Genomic DNA, 16,101 nt, shown 5'->3' on the forward strand with positions numbered 1-16,101 from the left:
CAATAAGTCTGCTTTATGTTTAAACATTGACATTTCATTTTGTAAAACTGAGTGATTCAAATTGACACTTCGAAAACACGAAGAAAGCGTCAAAAATGTTCTTAATCGCGACAGCGATCCACATAACTGTGGAATCGATAGCTTATAATATTTTTCTATCCGAGTCAATGCTGAAGAAGTGTGAAACAACATACCTTTTCGATACTTTGGGAAGGATAAAAACGGAAGGTGTCGGCAGGCTACAGTAATGACCGTGACCTTATTGATAACTCAGGGGGAGCTAATCTTAGTTCAAACTCTAGTTGAGAGTGGTTTCCCTTTGTATTCGCCCGGGACACCTTGCTCTATGTTACAGTTTTCATAAAGCGCAGAGTTCCGCTGTTATATTTTCTGGATCGCCTTTGTGTCAATGCTTTAGTCTTTATTTTCGCATTTTATAAAGTTATATGACTCTACATATGTAAAAAAAACCATAAAGGTTTCGCATAAGTTTTTTACATCTAAAATCGTGTGGGACGGGTGGTTTTAATAATTGAATTTCAACTATACAGTGTAGTATTTATTACCTTAACAAGGAAATACATGTGACATGTGGTCATATTTCTATACAATATTCAATATTTTACTTGCAAAAGTAATTGTAATTTGTTTCGTTTTGAATTCAATACCTATGTTATCTATATCCTCTTGATAAAAAAGTTCATTGAATGAAATTTACTGATTAATATAAAATACACATTTTCAACACAATAATCTTTGCATTCAATAAACCGGTTTTAAAATATTTTGGTCTTTTTAATATTTAAGACTACATCTTCCCGTTTTATGTTTACATTATATCTATATATATACTTGAGATCATTCAGACAATCAAATCGTTGTATAGGGTCTACGGAAAAATACTAGTAAATGATCCTCAGCAATTCCTCCAGACAAGCCAAACATCATTGAACTACGTTCTGGAATAGATTTGACACATTACAAAGTATTTCGCTCCTCAGCCAGATTTAAATGAAATCAGACAAATCAGTTTATTAGCTCTACTTAATTTAAAAGGATAGAAAATGACTACATATGTATGTTCACGTTAACTTGTGGCGTTCCATAAGACAACATAACTTGACAATTCCTAAATTATCTCTCTTTGCGAACGAAAATTAGAGTCACTTTTAAATTTTGAAAATAATTATGGATCTAGATAGATAATAAAATAATTCCATCATCTAAATACTAATAGCTTGATATTGAATTTAAGTCCTTGGTTAATTCGTGAAATATATTGGATACATAAGTAACAAAACAAACTTAACAAGCTTAGATTGTTATAAAAACCTGCTTGTGGGTGCGCTGCGTCCTGAACAATTTTTGTTTTGAGTGTTTCCACGTATAATGATGGTGTTTACACTAATATAAACTTGACTTTTGACATGTTTTCGCACATTAGTTCAATTCTAATAGAGTGTGGTAACACTACACTTATTCATTATAACATTTATTGGTTTTGAAAAATGCTATTGCATGGCACACGAATGCTATTTGTGTTCGGGTAGTCATGGTATCTTTAATCATAAGAACAAAACGTCTACATGTAGGATTGTACAGAATTTCACTCGAATATGTGCATGTTTAACAATGTGACCTGACAATGTGATCACGAATTCCCTGTCACTTATCTATGTTGTTTTTATTGTCAGCAGCTGGGAAATCCCAGTGACGTCATTGGGACACACCCCGCTTTTTCAATCTCTTAACACAAATGAGTTCCCTGTCAGAGTTACGATGGGTATCGTAACTCTGAACGATCTGCGACAGGATTACGATAGTTTCGATTTCGATTTATCTTAGCTAAGATCGTTTCGAAAATCTAGGCCCTGATCCATTCTGGGAGAGCCTAGTTACGATCATATGGTCTGAAACATTGCAGAGTTATGCCCCTTTTCATTCGGAGCGTTGGTTCTCTATTTTGACTTGTACCATGTTGTTTTTGGGGGGGTGAACAATTTACTTGCCTCTGAAAGTGTTTGTGATGTGTGCCACCGGTGGGGCAGGGTACGCTAGCCTCTTTCAATAATACCTGGTTTTCATAATTTGGCTGTGATTCATAAACGCACGCTCATGACGGTCGGAATCGAACGAGCGACTCTGCTTTTAGTAGATATTTCTTTGTGGCTATGGAGGTTTTGTGACTTTAATTTTCACACTTGTATGTGTCACAGTTAGTGGGAAATGTTTGTTATGTAATTGACTTCTCATGACTGGTCAATTGGAAACGCGATTTTCTAAACATAATCCAATATGGCGGAAAGTTCACTTCGGCGTTCGTGTTTGCGTATGTTTTGTTTTTTTCTCAAAAGATTATTCTATGGTAAGAGGCGTCTCAGAAAGATTATTGCTGTCTTGATAAATCAGACACAGGTGATCACTCTCATCGGGTAGTTTACGATGTACCTAAATTTCAGTAACGACCCAGCCCACAGGAACTTGTACTAGTCGCGGGCTAGCGTTACGTTCTCACCCGTTGAGTTTACCTGAACCTAACAATATAGAAAATATCATGTGTAAACTACTGCAATATTCAACACATTTCAAATGATTGAGGAAGTGCAAAATATATCTTTTTCTTAATACATATTTCTTTATCTGAATTATGTATGATTTATCTAATCTTTGTAGTCATGTTCTATAATTTGCAATTTTATAAGTCTTTGAGGCTTTCGTAAATAACTCATATTTCAGTGATTTTCCTCTATGAATTTAGAAGCAACCCACAGCAAAGGGGAACTACTTTAATGGTCAAAGCTTAAAGAGGATTGTTGCTCCCTAAATATGCTTATTATTGTGTTTTGTGTTTGTTTGTTTGATGTTTAACGCCACACTCAGCAATATTTCAGCTATATGACGACAGTCTGTCGAGTCTGTCCCAGACAATCCAGTGATTGACATCATGAGCATGGATCGCAACTGGGATACGATGACATGCATCAACAAAGTCAGCCAGTCTGACCACCCGATCCCGTTAGTCGCCTTTTACGGCAAGCATAGTTGCTGAAGACCTGTTCTACTCTGGATCTTCACCTGTCACTTATTATTGCGATTGTCCAATCCCAATATTACACTTTGAATGCATGTGAATATCCTAGCAACACTGGTAAGTGAATGAATGTATAACCTGGGCCATCTAAAGACACTGTGATACGTATAGCTAGTAGCAAAATGGTCCTTTAAGAGTTTTTTTTAAAACAAAGTAAAAAAGATCGGACAAATTCAGATTAAGACATCCCTCTTCCGATTGATCAATGTGCACAAGACTTTATTCGTGTATAATACGCACTCGTGTATTATATGCACCCTTAATTATGGGCAATTACATTCTGGAAAAATATATCTGTTGTATATAAACATTTCAGGGTGTCAACATAAACCACGAAAATTACGATCTTTATCTTTTGTCACCAAAATTATATTCTAATAAGAGCCCCCTATTTCTAATTTTGAGAGCGCCCTGGGCTCTTATTACGTCGAATACGGTAATTGTTTAATGCATAAATTGACTGTTTAGTGACAGTGCTGTCATTTCCGATAAATATTGTATGTGGGCCCACGACTGAACATGAACAGTTGGCATATCCCTTACCATTTTAATTCTTAGATTTAAAAGTAAGCTTTGTTATTTCTCAGAAATATCTCAAACGTAAGACTCCCAAGCACTCTTAGAATGTCGATCAGGGTTATTTTATACTCAACACTAACCTGGGGCTTGTACAAATTCCTGAAGGCAAGTACATGTACCACTCGGTCAATATAAGCTGCAGACTAGTTCAATGACCAATGGTATCTACCCTTGTATAGTGAGGTGAAAAGGGTCCCTATACTCCTTACCATACCTGGGCCTAGTTTATCCAGACGATATCCTTGGTCTTGCAGTGAAATCGCCTGGATGAACGAATCACCGGATGTTATGCCCAGAAGTACACAATATGTAGGCTTTCAAAACCTGAAGTTCAGCCTCGCCAAAACTTTTGGAGTCTACTAGCCCGAACTTTCTATAGATTTCGATGTTAATAGTAAGTACACCATTACCAGCTGAGCTTACTAGACAGAAATCGGGGGCACGGGTGGCCCAGTCGTCTAAGGCGCCGCGACTCGCTGTGCAGAGTTGCGTCCCTTGGGCACGCCAGAAACCTATGATTGTGGGTTCGAATCCCGGTTCGCCCCGATATGTTTCTAGGTTTGTCAGCATCATACCCGTGCTCGTGGTTTTCACCGAAGTGGTAAACGTCTGAGACCTGCATCACTTCGGGCTTTCTTCCCACAGTAAGCTGACACGCCGCGATATAACTGGAATACTGTTAAGAGCGGCGTTAAACCCAACTCACTCACTACTAGACAGAACAGTATCTTACGAATTGGGCTAGTGGCTATTATATTGTTAGATCTCTGTTACCAAAACAATAACGAATCAACGCATTTCTGCAATAAACTCAAATTTACTGCACAAATGCATGCATAAAGGATGTCGAAGTCCTGCCCTTGTGGCTGCGTCCTGGTGGTGTGGGTAAGTCCTGGTGGTGTGGGTAAGTGACTGTTCTTCTGGCCTCCTTATGCTGACTATTTCCCGGTCAATCTGAAATACAGTAAACAAATCACAATTTGTAATTGAAAAGTTTGCGACTGGTGATTGTTGTTTGTTTGTTTGATGTTTAACGCCGCACTCAGCAATATTCCAGCTGTATGACGGCGGTCTGTAAATAATCAAGTGATTGACATGAGCATCGATCCACGCAATTGGGATGCGATGACATGCATCAACCAAGTCAGCGAGCCTGACCACCCGATCCCGTTAGTCGCCTTTTACGACAAGCATTGTTGCTGAATACATATTCTACACCGGATCTTCACGGGTCTTGCGATGGGTGATCTTACTTTACATCGTCATCTAAGATGACTAACCTTTAGAGGCAGGGTATCAGATCTGTTCACTTTCCAGGACATTGACCGATTATTAATAATAACAATATTGCGGTAAAGATTTATTCAAATTTGGAATGCTGGAGAAGAATATTCTGTCTAAAGATAATAAATTCACGAAAATTAAAGTAACAAGCCTATCCAGTGCGAAGCCCCCGTTACGCGATAAAATATTTTGATCCAAAACTGTCAAAGAAAACCTCTTGGTCAAAGTCGGGCTGTTTACACTTGCTAAGATGGAAGCTGCTGTGGAATAATGTTTTGCTGTTATGTGTATTGTCATTTTGAGAAGCCGGTGTCGGGGTAGGCCGAAGAACATATGGTCCAAGAATGCAGAGGCGGCTCCAGCTTATAATCCAGTGATTGACATCATGAGCATCGATCTACGCATTGGAATACAATGACATGCATCAACCAAGTCAGCGAGCCTGACCACCCGATCACGTTAGTGCCCTCTTACAACAAGCATAGTCCCCTCTTACGGCAAGCATGGGTTGATGAAGACCTATTCTAACCCGGACCTTCACGGGTCAGAAATGACTGCAATGCTATCTAGGAATGAACAGGGAAACGTTCAGGTTTCTTCTTGAAAAGGCCCTACATTCAAAGCCGGGACACAAGACTGAAGGGGTCAATTTTTGCCGACTGAGGATAAGGTGTTAATGTTTCTTGCATTCTCATTGGCTTAATTACAAAAACGTTTAATGAGGAATCGAGTAGATTTCTATTTCTCAAACTTATAGTATTCGAGAACATTTTGAACCTCTTGAGAAGTGGACGGACGGACGAAATTCGTTCCTATATCACCCCTTCACTTAAACTTCAAGATCTGGCGGGGATAATTACAATCACAATTACAAAACCGCAGTGTTTGTTTGTTTGTTTAACGCCGCACTCAGCAATATTCCAGCTATATGACGGCGGTCTGTAAATAATCGAGTCTGGACCAGACAATCACGTGAATAACATGATGAGTGTCGATTCACGCAATTTGGTATAGGATGACATGCATCAACCAAGTCAGCGAGTCTGATCACCCGATCCCGTTAGTCGCATCTTACCACAAGCGTAGTCGCCTATTACGGCAAGCATGGGTTGCAGAAGACCTATTCTACCCCGGATCTTCACGGGTCGAATATTTATTGAAAAGCGTTTGCCCTAACTGTAATTAAGGTTAGAAATTAACACTAGCCTGCATGCCCAGGTCTTTTCCCCATTGTTTTAACATAACAAGGGCATTTTATCTTCACCCAGCTAGAAAAGCTTTTCAGCTGAGTTCTAACCCTCGGAAGTAATATTCAGGGTTAGAAATTAACACTAACGCGCTAGCCCGGGGCTACTACAATATCCCGCGGGCTTGTACAAAATGTCGCCATATTCTTGACATAACACGGACATTTAAGCTTTACCGGGGCTAGTAAAGCGTTTCGGACATTGTGAGCCACAAATATTACATTGCTGCAAGGTGTTCTTTAGAATATAATATAATTCAGGCTTACTGTTTTAAATAAATAAATATCTGGTTTTCTACCTGTAGCTGAATAAGTATCCAATCTCGACACAAAATCTCAGGGGCCCTACAGAATATCAAATGGTCCGTGGGTCCCAAAGCTGATCAGACAGAAGATTTTTGTTGTTTAACGCCGCACTCAGCCTTATTCCAGCTATATGACGGCGGTCTGTAAATAATCGAGTCTGGACCAGACAATACAGTGATCGACATCATGAGCATCGATCCACGCAATTGGGATCGATGATATGCACCAACCAGTCAGCGAGCCTGACCACCCGATCCTATTAGTCGCCTTTTACGACAAGCATGGGTTGCTGAAGACCTATTCTACACGGGTCTCGCACTTACCATTCTAGATAGCTGTCCGGGTCGTCGTTCCCATAACGGCCGCCATAGTCTGGAATTAGAAAGATACATCTGTGACTTCTCACCTTAAACCATGCGTCCAAAACACATTTGGAAAATGGTTGTCTTTTTCAACCGTTGACTACATATCTCTTTGCACAAGTTTTCAAGACTTTAAATTTCTCTCACTGTCGGTATGAACACAATGCCAACTTAAAACAGCTGGATATTTCTTGAACCAATACAATTCACTGTTATGCAGGACTGATCCAGGCCAGATGATTAAGCATGTTCGTTCACAGAAACGCACATAAAAATCCCGAACCACTTCAAAAGTTGTCTTATTGGTTGGTTGGTTTAACGCCGCGCTCAGCAATATTCCAGCTATATGACGGCGGTCTGTAAATAATCGAGTCTGGACCAGACAATCCAGTGATTAATATCATGAGCATCAATCCACGTAATTGGGATCAATGACATGCATCAACCAAGTCAGCGAGCCTGACCACCCGATCCCGTTAGTAGTCGCCTTTTACGGCAAGCATGGGTTGCTGAAGACCTATTCTACCCCGGAATCTTCACGGGTCAGTTGTCTTGTTTGTGAGGAAGTTAATGGAGCCAAGGGTTAACTTAACCCTAAGGATTGTGGATTATGCATATATACTTGAGCCTCTATTTCCATTCAAGGATCTAAGGGTTACCACTTACCTATTTCTGTTTTATTTTCATTGTTTACGTAATTGGAAAATCATTTGAAAAAGAATTATAAATAGTATCTGTCCCCGTTTTTTAGGCTTCCTATGAATAACACGTTCGTCGAAGGCTGGCATCTGACACATTGCGAGAAAGCCTTCATCTACACGCTCGTAACATCGCCTAGAGTTTTTTTAAGTAGTTATAACATGCGATTTCATTGGATAAAAAAATCTAATGACGCTTTTTTGCCGAAATCTGCTACAAGGTTCCAGATTAGTCAAATTTGAGCACGTGACCGAAATCAGCCAATCAAATTACAGCTATGCTACTGCATCGTGTATATAATATATATATTTCAGAAGTTGACGAAAGACTTTTGTTAAAACGTGTTATTCTGAACGTTTTAAGCAGGAAATCACGATATATATTAAAATTAAGGAACTTCGTGAATCTATCGTGCTAGGTTACGAGATGTGACAACGTGTCCGAGCCGAAATAATAACTTAGATGCAAGTTTGACAACCTTTAGATATATATATTTGTTGGTTTTATTTAATACTTTGTCTAAGCTCTTTGACATTTCGATGTGGACCCGTGGAAATTTTATTTGCAATAACATTGCGGGGAATAGTGAATATATTTTTTTAATTTATCGATAAAAAATGATAAATTGAAATGTGATAGATTTAATAAATGAATGATATGACAAGTAGGTTCATAAAAATATATACTATTTTGACGTGACTACTGCGGTAAACCGGCCTACGGTGTTGAATGTCATTTTGCAAGAAGACCAGGGTTAGAAATTGGCACTAGTCCTATATAATCCCAATTAGCACCCCTTCCGATTGGTCAATACACAAAAAGACTTATTTATTCGCGTATAATACGCACTCGTGTGTAATATGCACCCTTAATTATGGGCATTTAAATTCTGAAAAATATATGTCGTATATAAACATTTCAGGCTGTCAGCATAAACCACGAAATTTATCTTTTGTCACCAAAATAATATTCTAATAAGAGACCCCTATTTCTAAGTTTGAGAGCACCCTGGGCGCTTATTACGTCGAATACGGAAACAATATAAAACAGGGAAGACAAATCTATCTGATTGAGGAGAGAAGCTATGAAACGACGCCCACTGATAATCGGTTGTCCATCTACCCATATGTAACACCAATGATTGTCGCTTAACAGATAGAACAAACAACACGACAATTTAAAAGTTGAATCATTATATTACATGAAATTGATACATGCATAATAAAGTTTTGAAGAAAGGAAAACATTAGTTTTGCAGATATTTAATCACAAATAAGACAATTTGAAGCTTGGCCTGTCTTTATCTTGCTGTGCACCTGGCAAAGGGGACCCAGCCTTGTTCTGCTGCAAATGCAGTGTCTTTTGATGGAGTTGGGTATTCATCTGAAAACTAAAGTACATTCAAATGATTAACATGTATTCTATCTAGTATGGACAGAGTTGGACAATGACACTAGTTTTATCACCCAAAAGAAACAGCATACTTTGTGATGAACAGGCATTTCAGGGAGGGCATTGAGGCAAAGGAATAGGGCGCTTACATGATGATACTCCTTCATAAAAAATCATATAAGTGGAAATTGAAAATAAATCCATGTTACTTCTACTTAAAAGAGATTTGAAGCATAGTTCGAATGCTAAGAATGATCAAACATCAAGGTTTCAGAGAGTAAATATATATGATATTGAATACATTATACGAAATGTTGATATCACATACCCAATGCAAAAGATAACGCGAATAAATGCTCAATAACTGAAAAGCTAATCTGAAGTTTTGTGAATTCCCACCGGAATGAACAGTGTGTATATGATTGTCTTTTTAGTCCGTCTCGCGATCTCAAAGTACAAAGCGTTTATTTCCAATGCGGGATATATACCATATCAAGACACACAAGCGTGGTAACATCTTCATGATATGTCATTCTTAGACTCGGAACACCTGTCATCTCTCACAAACATTACCTAAACATTGCGAGTTTTTTTTCCTGGGATGTGCGCATTAATATATATTACGTCAGAATTTTCGAAAATGGGTGATTTGTCAGTCGGATAGTGACAATATAGTCAATATACCGTATTCGACATCATAAGCGCCCAAGGCGATATTTGCTAATATATTGGCTAGCGAAAAATCCCAATTAGCACCCCTTCCGATTGATCAATGTACACAAGACTTATTTAGTCGTGTATGATATGCACGCGTGTGTTATAAACCCCCTTAATTCTGGACCATTAAATTCGGGACAATTTATCTGTGTAGTTTACGCACCGACTTTTCTTTTGTATAATTTCAGGCGAAACCACGAAATTTACAATCTTTCAACTTTTTCTCTCTCACCAAAATTATAATCTAATAAGAGCCCATTATTTCTAATTTTGAGAGCGCCGAGGGTGCTTATTACGGTATTACGAATACGGTAGTTCCAATTGAAACACCCTGTTTGTTGACAGTGGTTTGACAATTTATATAAGTAAAATAACATTTGTCCTTGCTCACTGCCACAAAATGTTTCAGACGTCCACTTGCTTTTAGCGGCTAGATCTATCCGTCGGTCTGCTCTGTATCAAAGGGAAGCTACGCCAACCCTCGTCTATGTTTTTTTTTGTTTAACGCCAAACTCGGCAATATTCCAATGTGACGGCGGTCTGTAAATAATCGGGAATCGAGTCTGGACCAAACAATCCAGTGATGATACCTATTTCTGTTTTATTTTTATTGTTTACGTAATTTGAAAAAATAATATAAATAGTTTCTGTCATCACCATTTCCCGATAACAGCGACTGTCCGCTCAGTAACATGAAGAAATACCCCCGTTTTCGAGGTTTCGTATGAATAACACGTTCGTCGAAGAATGGCATATGACATCGCTTGAAAGCTTATTCCTTCATCTACACGCTCGTAACATCGCCTGTTTTTCCCCCGTAGTTATAACAAGCGATTTCATTGGATTAGAATTAGTTTCTAATGACGCTTTGTTGCCGAAATCTGCTACAACTTTCGTGATTGGTCAATTTTGAGCACGTGACCTAAGGCAGCCAATCAAATTACAGCTGTGATACCAAGCTCGTGTTTGATACATTTCAGAAGTTGGCGAAAGATTTTTGTTAAATCGTGTTATTCTGAACGTTTTTAGCAGGAAATCACGACATATATTAACAAGCGTATAGTTGACAAAGTCATCTATATCCCCCGCCCATTTTAAAACGTTATGGTCCCAAACCAGGTTACTGACCCAACATTTCTCTTAGGCCATGTCAAAATAGCTGCAATGGAAATTCTAAAATAAACATTTCTAAAACTCCTTAATATGAAATGGCACTAGTTCAGTATGCGCTTTATATATAGACATGCAATGTTTGGCAAGGAAATATTTAACAGTTTATTTGTTATACTACTTAAGTAAACCAATCCTATATTAAAACTTAAATCCAACTTGTTGTCATGGAAACATAAACAATAAAAATTTCTAAAAGTGCTATATATCAAAAGGCACCAGTTCAGTATGTGCCTGGTAGACATGCAAAGTTTTGTAAGAAAGTATTTGACGGTTTTTGAGTTACACTCTGGAAACGAACACTCTGGAAACGAACAGCGCCCTTATAGAACCTAAGTCCAGTCCAACTTGTTGCAATAGAAACGTAAAAAATATAAATTTATAAAATTCCTAAATAGCAAAAGGCACCAGTTCAGTATGTGCCTAGTAGACATGCAAAGTTTTGTAAGAAAGGATTTAATGGTTTTGAGTTACGCTCCGGAAACGAACACCACCCTTATAGAACCTAAGTCCAACTTGTTGCCATGAAAAACGTAAAAAATAAACATTTATAAAACTCCTAAATAGCAAAAGGCACCAGTTCAGCATGAGTCTGATAGACATGCAAAGTTTCGTAGAGAAATATTTAACGGTTTCTGAGTTATGCTCCGGAAACGATTTCGGGACGCACACACACGCACGCACGAAACCCATTTCTATATCCCCCGCCAACTTCGTTGGGGCGGGGGGTAAAAATATGGAACTTCGTGAATGTATCGTGCTAGGTAAAGGTGCGTTCTCACGGTGCGATTTGTAGTAACAACTTGTAGCATACGATTTGTAGTGACAATAAAGGTCGTAACAACTTTGGTTTTTGTGTAGTATTTTGAGTCGCATACAACTCGTATCTCGCGAGATTTTCATGCATTTCTCGGCAACATGGATTCATCAAGTGATGAAGAGACGCTAGCGTTAATATCCGTCTATCTATCACATTCACTCAAAAAGAAGAAAAGAAAGCCTAAATCAGTGTGGGTTCGGACATGATGTCAACACAAACAAAGGGACGTCACTCTGGGCGTCACAGATCTACGCGATATGATTGGTGGAGAGCTTGCGACTTGTAGTAAGAATTAGGACAAGTTCTATGTCTTACAACTCGGCTTCAACTAGTTGTATGCGATTAAAATCGTTACGATTAGGGTGTTCAGACGTTGCAACTGTGTTGCATGCTACAAGTTGTTACTACAAATCGCACCGTGAGAACGCACCTTTACGAGCTGTGACAAAGATTTTTAATGCATATATTTTTGCATTAAACATCGTGTCAGAGCCGAGAATTCAAGGCGACGAAAGCCGAGATGTCATTTGACTTACAATACACGCGATCGCACGAAAAGATGGAAATAGTAACTTAGATGCAAGTTTGATTACTTTTGGATATATTTTTGTTGATTTTATTTATTTACTTTGTATAATATATTTAAAGATTTGTTTGAAACGTCTTTATTTTGCTCTTTGACATGTTCGATGTGGACCCGTTGTCGAAATGTGTGTCCGAGAATTTTATTTTCAATAACATCGCGGGAAATAGTGAATATTTTTATCGATAAAAAAAAAGATAAATTCAAATGAATTACGTATTTCTGACATTGTGAAATGTGATAGATTTAATAAATGAATGATATTACAGGTAGGTCAATAAAAATATCCGGCCTACGGTGTCTGGGGACTCGATGCTTGGCCGGATAACCGGCCTACGGTGTTGAAAGAGTTAATCTGAATGTTAAAAACGAGTTAGCTTACATTTTTTATTTACAACGAACTTAATTTAGTTGTAAATGCATTATTTTAAATAATGTGAAAAATGTAACTTTCATATTTATAAACCATAGGATCAGACCTTTCAAATGGTGTATAACATGTAGTAGCAAATATATTTTACAAGCAGATATTTTCTTTGATAAAAAATGTTGGCTTCATCTATCACAGTCTCTGGGAACTCGGTGTCCCAGCAGTAAACACTTTTGGTTGACTGGTGTTGAAAGAGTTAAGAATCCAGGCGGAATTCTTTTGTCTCACTTTCTCATATCTATTGAGGTGTTTTGGCCTGCCCATGTGTATCGTAGGCCCTTTAATGGGGCAGGGTTAGAACTAAACTCAAAAGCTTTACTAGCCCGGGTAAAGATAAAATGCGCTTGTAATGTTAAAACAATGGGGAAATGTGGAGATTTGTACTAGCCTGCTTGATTTTGTACTAGCCCCAAACTAGCGGGCTAGTGTTAAGTCCTAACCATGTGGGGTATAGGTTTTATCAGGGAATATTTGTATCATATAGACTAGCGACCACTTATATCCCCCCACCCGGGAACCCGCGTTAGAACACGCACGTGATCGCATCTCGTTTTTATTAGAAGAGACATATTCATCCGAAAATGATATTAACCCTCTGGATGCAGAGTTTATTTTTTTCTGACGCATACCCACATTTTCCTAAGATCGGTAAAGTGAAGGTTGTGCGAGAATTGCGCTCACGCGGCACTGGATCGACCTCTGGCTATAAAATTACGCAGAGATGGAGAATATTAAATTTCCTATTTGATGGTGTAAATTCCACTGCAAATATTAAACCGATTTTGAAAAAGGACACTCCTAAGTGTTGTCCGAGAATTTTTTCTGCGTTGAAAAACAGTAATGTTCTCCGCTTCTGATCGTAGACCGATAAAACTAGTATGCGACAATTCTTTTTGATTTAGAAGCTTCACGGAAACTGCGAGCGAACAAAATTCTACCTTACGCCATAACTGCTATCAAATGGAGTTTTATGCGTATGTATAACGACATACATTCAATGCCAAAATTAGCATACCTTAAGTGCAGCGTTTAACATTGGCACTTGTCCTGTAGTCCAATAGTTAAGGTATCCTAGGGACTAGTAGAAAATTATGTTATTATTAGGACCAGTGGGCTAAACTATTAGTTTCTATCGCTGAAGTGACGAAAACTGAAATGGATGGCCCTATCTAACCTTATTGCGTAGTCCTTAGATTCCAACATTCTCCTGATTGTTTCAGTGTAATGTGACTAATGTTGCATCATTATTAATGGAGCACTAGCCTTAACATTAAATGTAATGAAATACCAAAATAATAACACCATTCTTTTTGACGTCATGGCTGGTTCTATGTCTTTGATAACGTAGGAGAAAGACGACACTGGTATTTGGTTAAAATATTTCTCCCCTAATTTTCGTTCATGGTATGGAAAATCTCGACGTGTAAAACGAAATTTGACGCTTTCTCGACCCAACGTAAAATGACTGCTTTCACCAAGTAAAAAATGTCAGATAGTTTATCGTGTATCTTGATTGGACAAGACACGCACCTGTTTGGCATCAGTTTACGTAATGAAATACCCAAAAGAATATTTCAAAACAACCAAAATCATATTCAATATTGGACATATATTTGTTCATTATTGTGTTACTGTTTCTCTTCATCTCGTCTCTGAATTACACAATAAAAGATGCGAAGAAATCTCTATTGGTATAGAATAAGCAGGATAGTACCTGGCAATCAGGCATGGGTTTTATTTTTTATACTTTTTACAATTCCTGGAGAAATAAACTAAACAGTTTAATATCCTGTGATCACAATATTGAAAAAAGAATGACCCATTGATTATATAATGCAAAACGAGAGGAATAATTCGTAAATTGTTTGTGACTAACGCGCACTTGGCGAATCGTTAGGTATCACTGTTCTGTGTATCAAACGACATGAAAACAAATCCGAGACCAAGACAATTCTTTCAGAAATGTGTGCATATATTTTAACGAAAAATACTATCCATTTTTTTAAAGTGATATCTTCAGTTTTAGTTATAAAATGAAACGGCCATTCATGGACATTGGTTATATGAACTTAGTATTGATATTGACTATTACACATCCGAAGAAATACGTACATGTTACATTTACACTTCATCTTGTAACACTTGTCCAAAGGAAAGAAATATCGTATTCGACACTATAAACCTATCAAGTCTTATGTAAACAATGTTCAAACAAACAGGAGATTATCAAAGGTTCGTTCATACTTGTCTCATATTTACGCATATCATTTTGAACATTGACATTATCCAAAGTGAATATCCGTTGTCGTTGTGCGTGATTTTGCGTCAGTCAACCAGAGCGGTAACTTTAACAATTTCTGTTGAAAATAACAAACCATTGCAATGTATCTATTTTAAATTCCCTAATTTTTCCTACGATTCTCTTCCCATGCATATTCAGAAAATGTTGAGCCAATATCTTGAACGAATAGATAGCTCAAAAGAGGAGAAAATGCTACACTGTGTAAAATCTGAATTTTGCTTTGTTTTTTTCGAGCATAGCGTTCGCTTTGACACCTGGCCACTTTGTATTGGTGGCAAAGACCATTGGTCATTTGCTTCTAAAATGTATGAGGAATTCAAGGATGTATGTATCGCAGCTAAGTTTGAAATATACGTGATGTTACAGGCGTTTATAATCGGTGTACCTGAAACCAGGTTTTGTGAACACTATCCAATATGGCGGAAAGTTCTCTTCGACGTTCGTGTTTGCGTATTTTCCAAAACATTCGAAACGATTGTACAGTTATCGGAGATGTTTTGGAAAGATCATTGGTGATTTGATAAAAGACGGATACCCGTGAACACAAATATGTAATTTTCTCCGAAATTTAGATTTCAAAACATGCTGTAAACAACGCCGTGAGTGGTCCGGCGACATTTAGGATGTACCGAATTTCTTGGCCTAAAATGCCATTGGATGATACCACAGAACAAGGAATTGGGTAGACTGCAGTATTTGGGTCCCCACTTCGGAAGGAACGTTTTTACGTGTTTACGGAAGTTGTCGATTGAAAAACGTTCCACGCATGCGCAGTTCGTTATTTACGGTCGAAGCGAGAGGATTTGTTGGCCGCCATTTTTCTACCGAACGCTGTCTGCAGTTCAGTATTTTCTTACACAGACAACACACGGGGGGTGCAAGGGTGGTTACACCCCCCTTTTTCAAATAAATGGCACGACGGTAAGTTCATTCTGTTACTTGAACAATATATTTTGTTGGGCGGACAACACAGCGGGGTTCAAGGCAGGTACAACCCCACCTTTATGACATTTTTAAAGGAAAATACGGGGGGTAAAGAGGGAGGATCCCCCTTTTTCAAATAAATCGCAATATGGTATAACTTCATTCATGAAAGCATGTGAATTTTCATAGGAAAATG

At 38.1% G+C, this 16,101-nt stretch overlaps 1 long non-coding RNA gene across 1 annotated transcript; it reads right to left on the minus strand.

The window, feature by feature from the left end:
* Positions 1–4,471: 4,471 nt before the first annotated feature.
* LOC124112913 lies at positions 4,472–10,613 on the minus strand. Its single transcript, XR_006857690.2, has 3 exons — positions 10,599–10,613; positions 6,830–6,878; positions 4,472–4,624 (listed from the first exon to the last, which is right to left on the minus strand). It is a non-coding gene; the product is annotated as an uncharacterized LOC124112913 (long non-coding RNA).
* Between the last annotated feature and the right edge of the window lie 5,488 nt (positions 10,614–16,101).

Source organism: Haliotis rufescens, unplaced genomic scaffold (assembly GCF_023055435.1).
Source record: "Haliotis rufescens isolate VD_foot unplaced genomic scaffold, xgHalRufe1.0.p SCAF_6, whole genome shotgun sequence".
In the NCBI taxonomy this organism is placed as follows: Eukaryota; Metazoa; Mollusca; class Gastropoda; order Lepetellida; family Haliotidae; genus Haliotis; species Haliotis rufescens.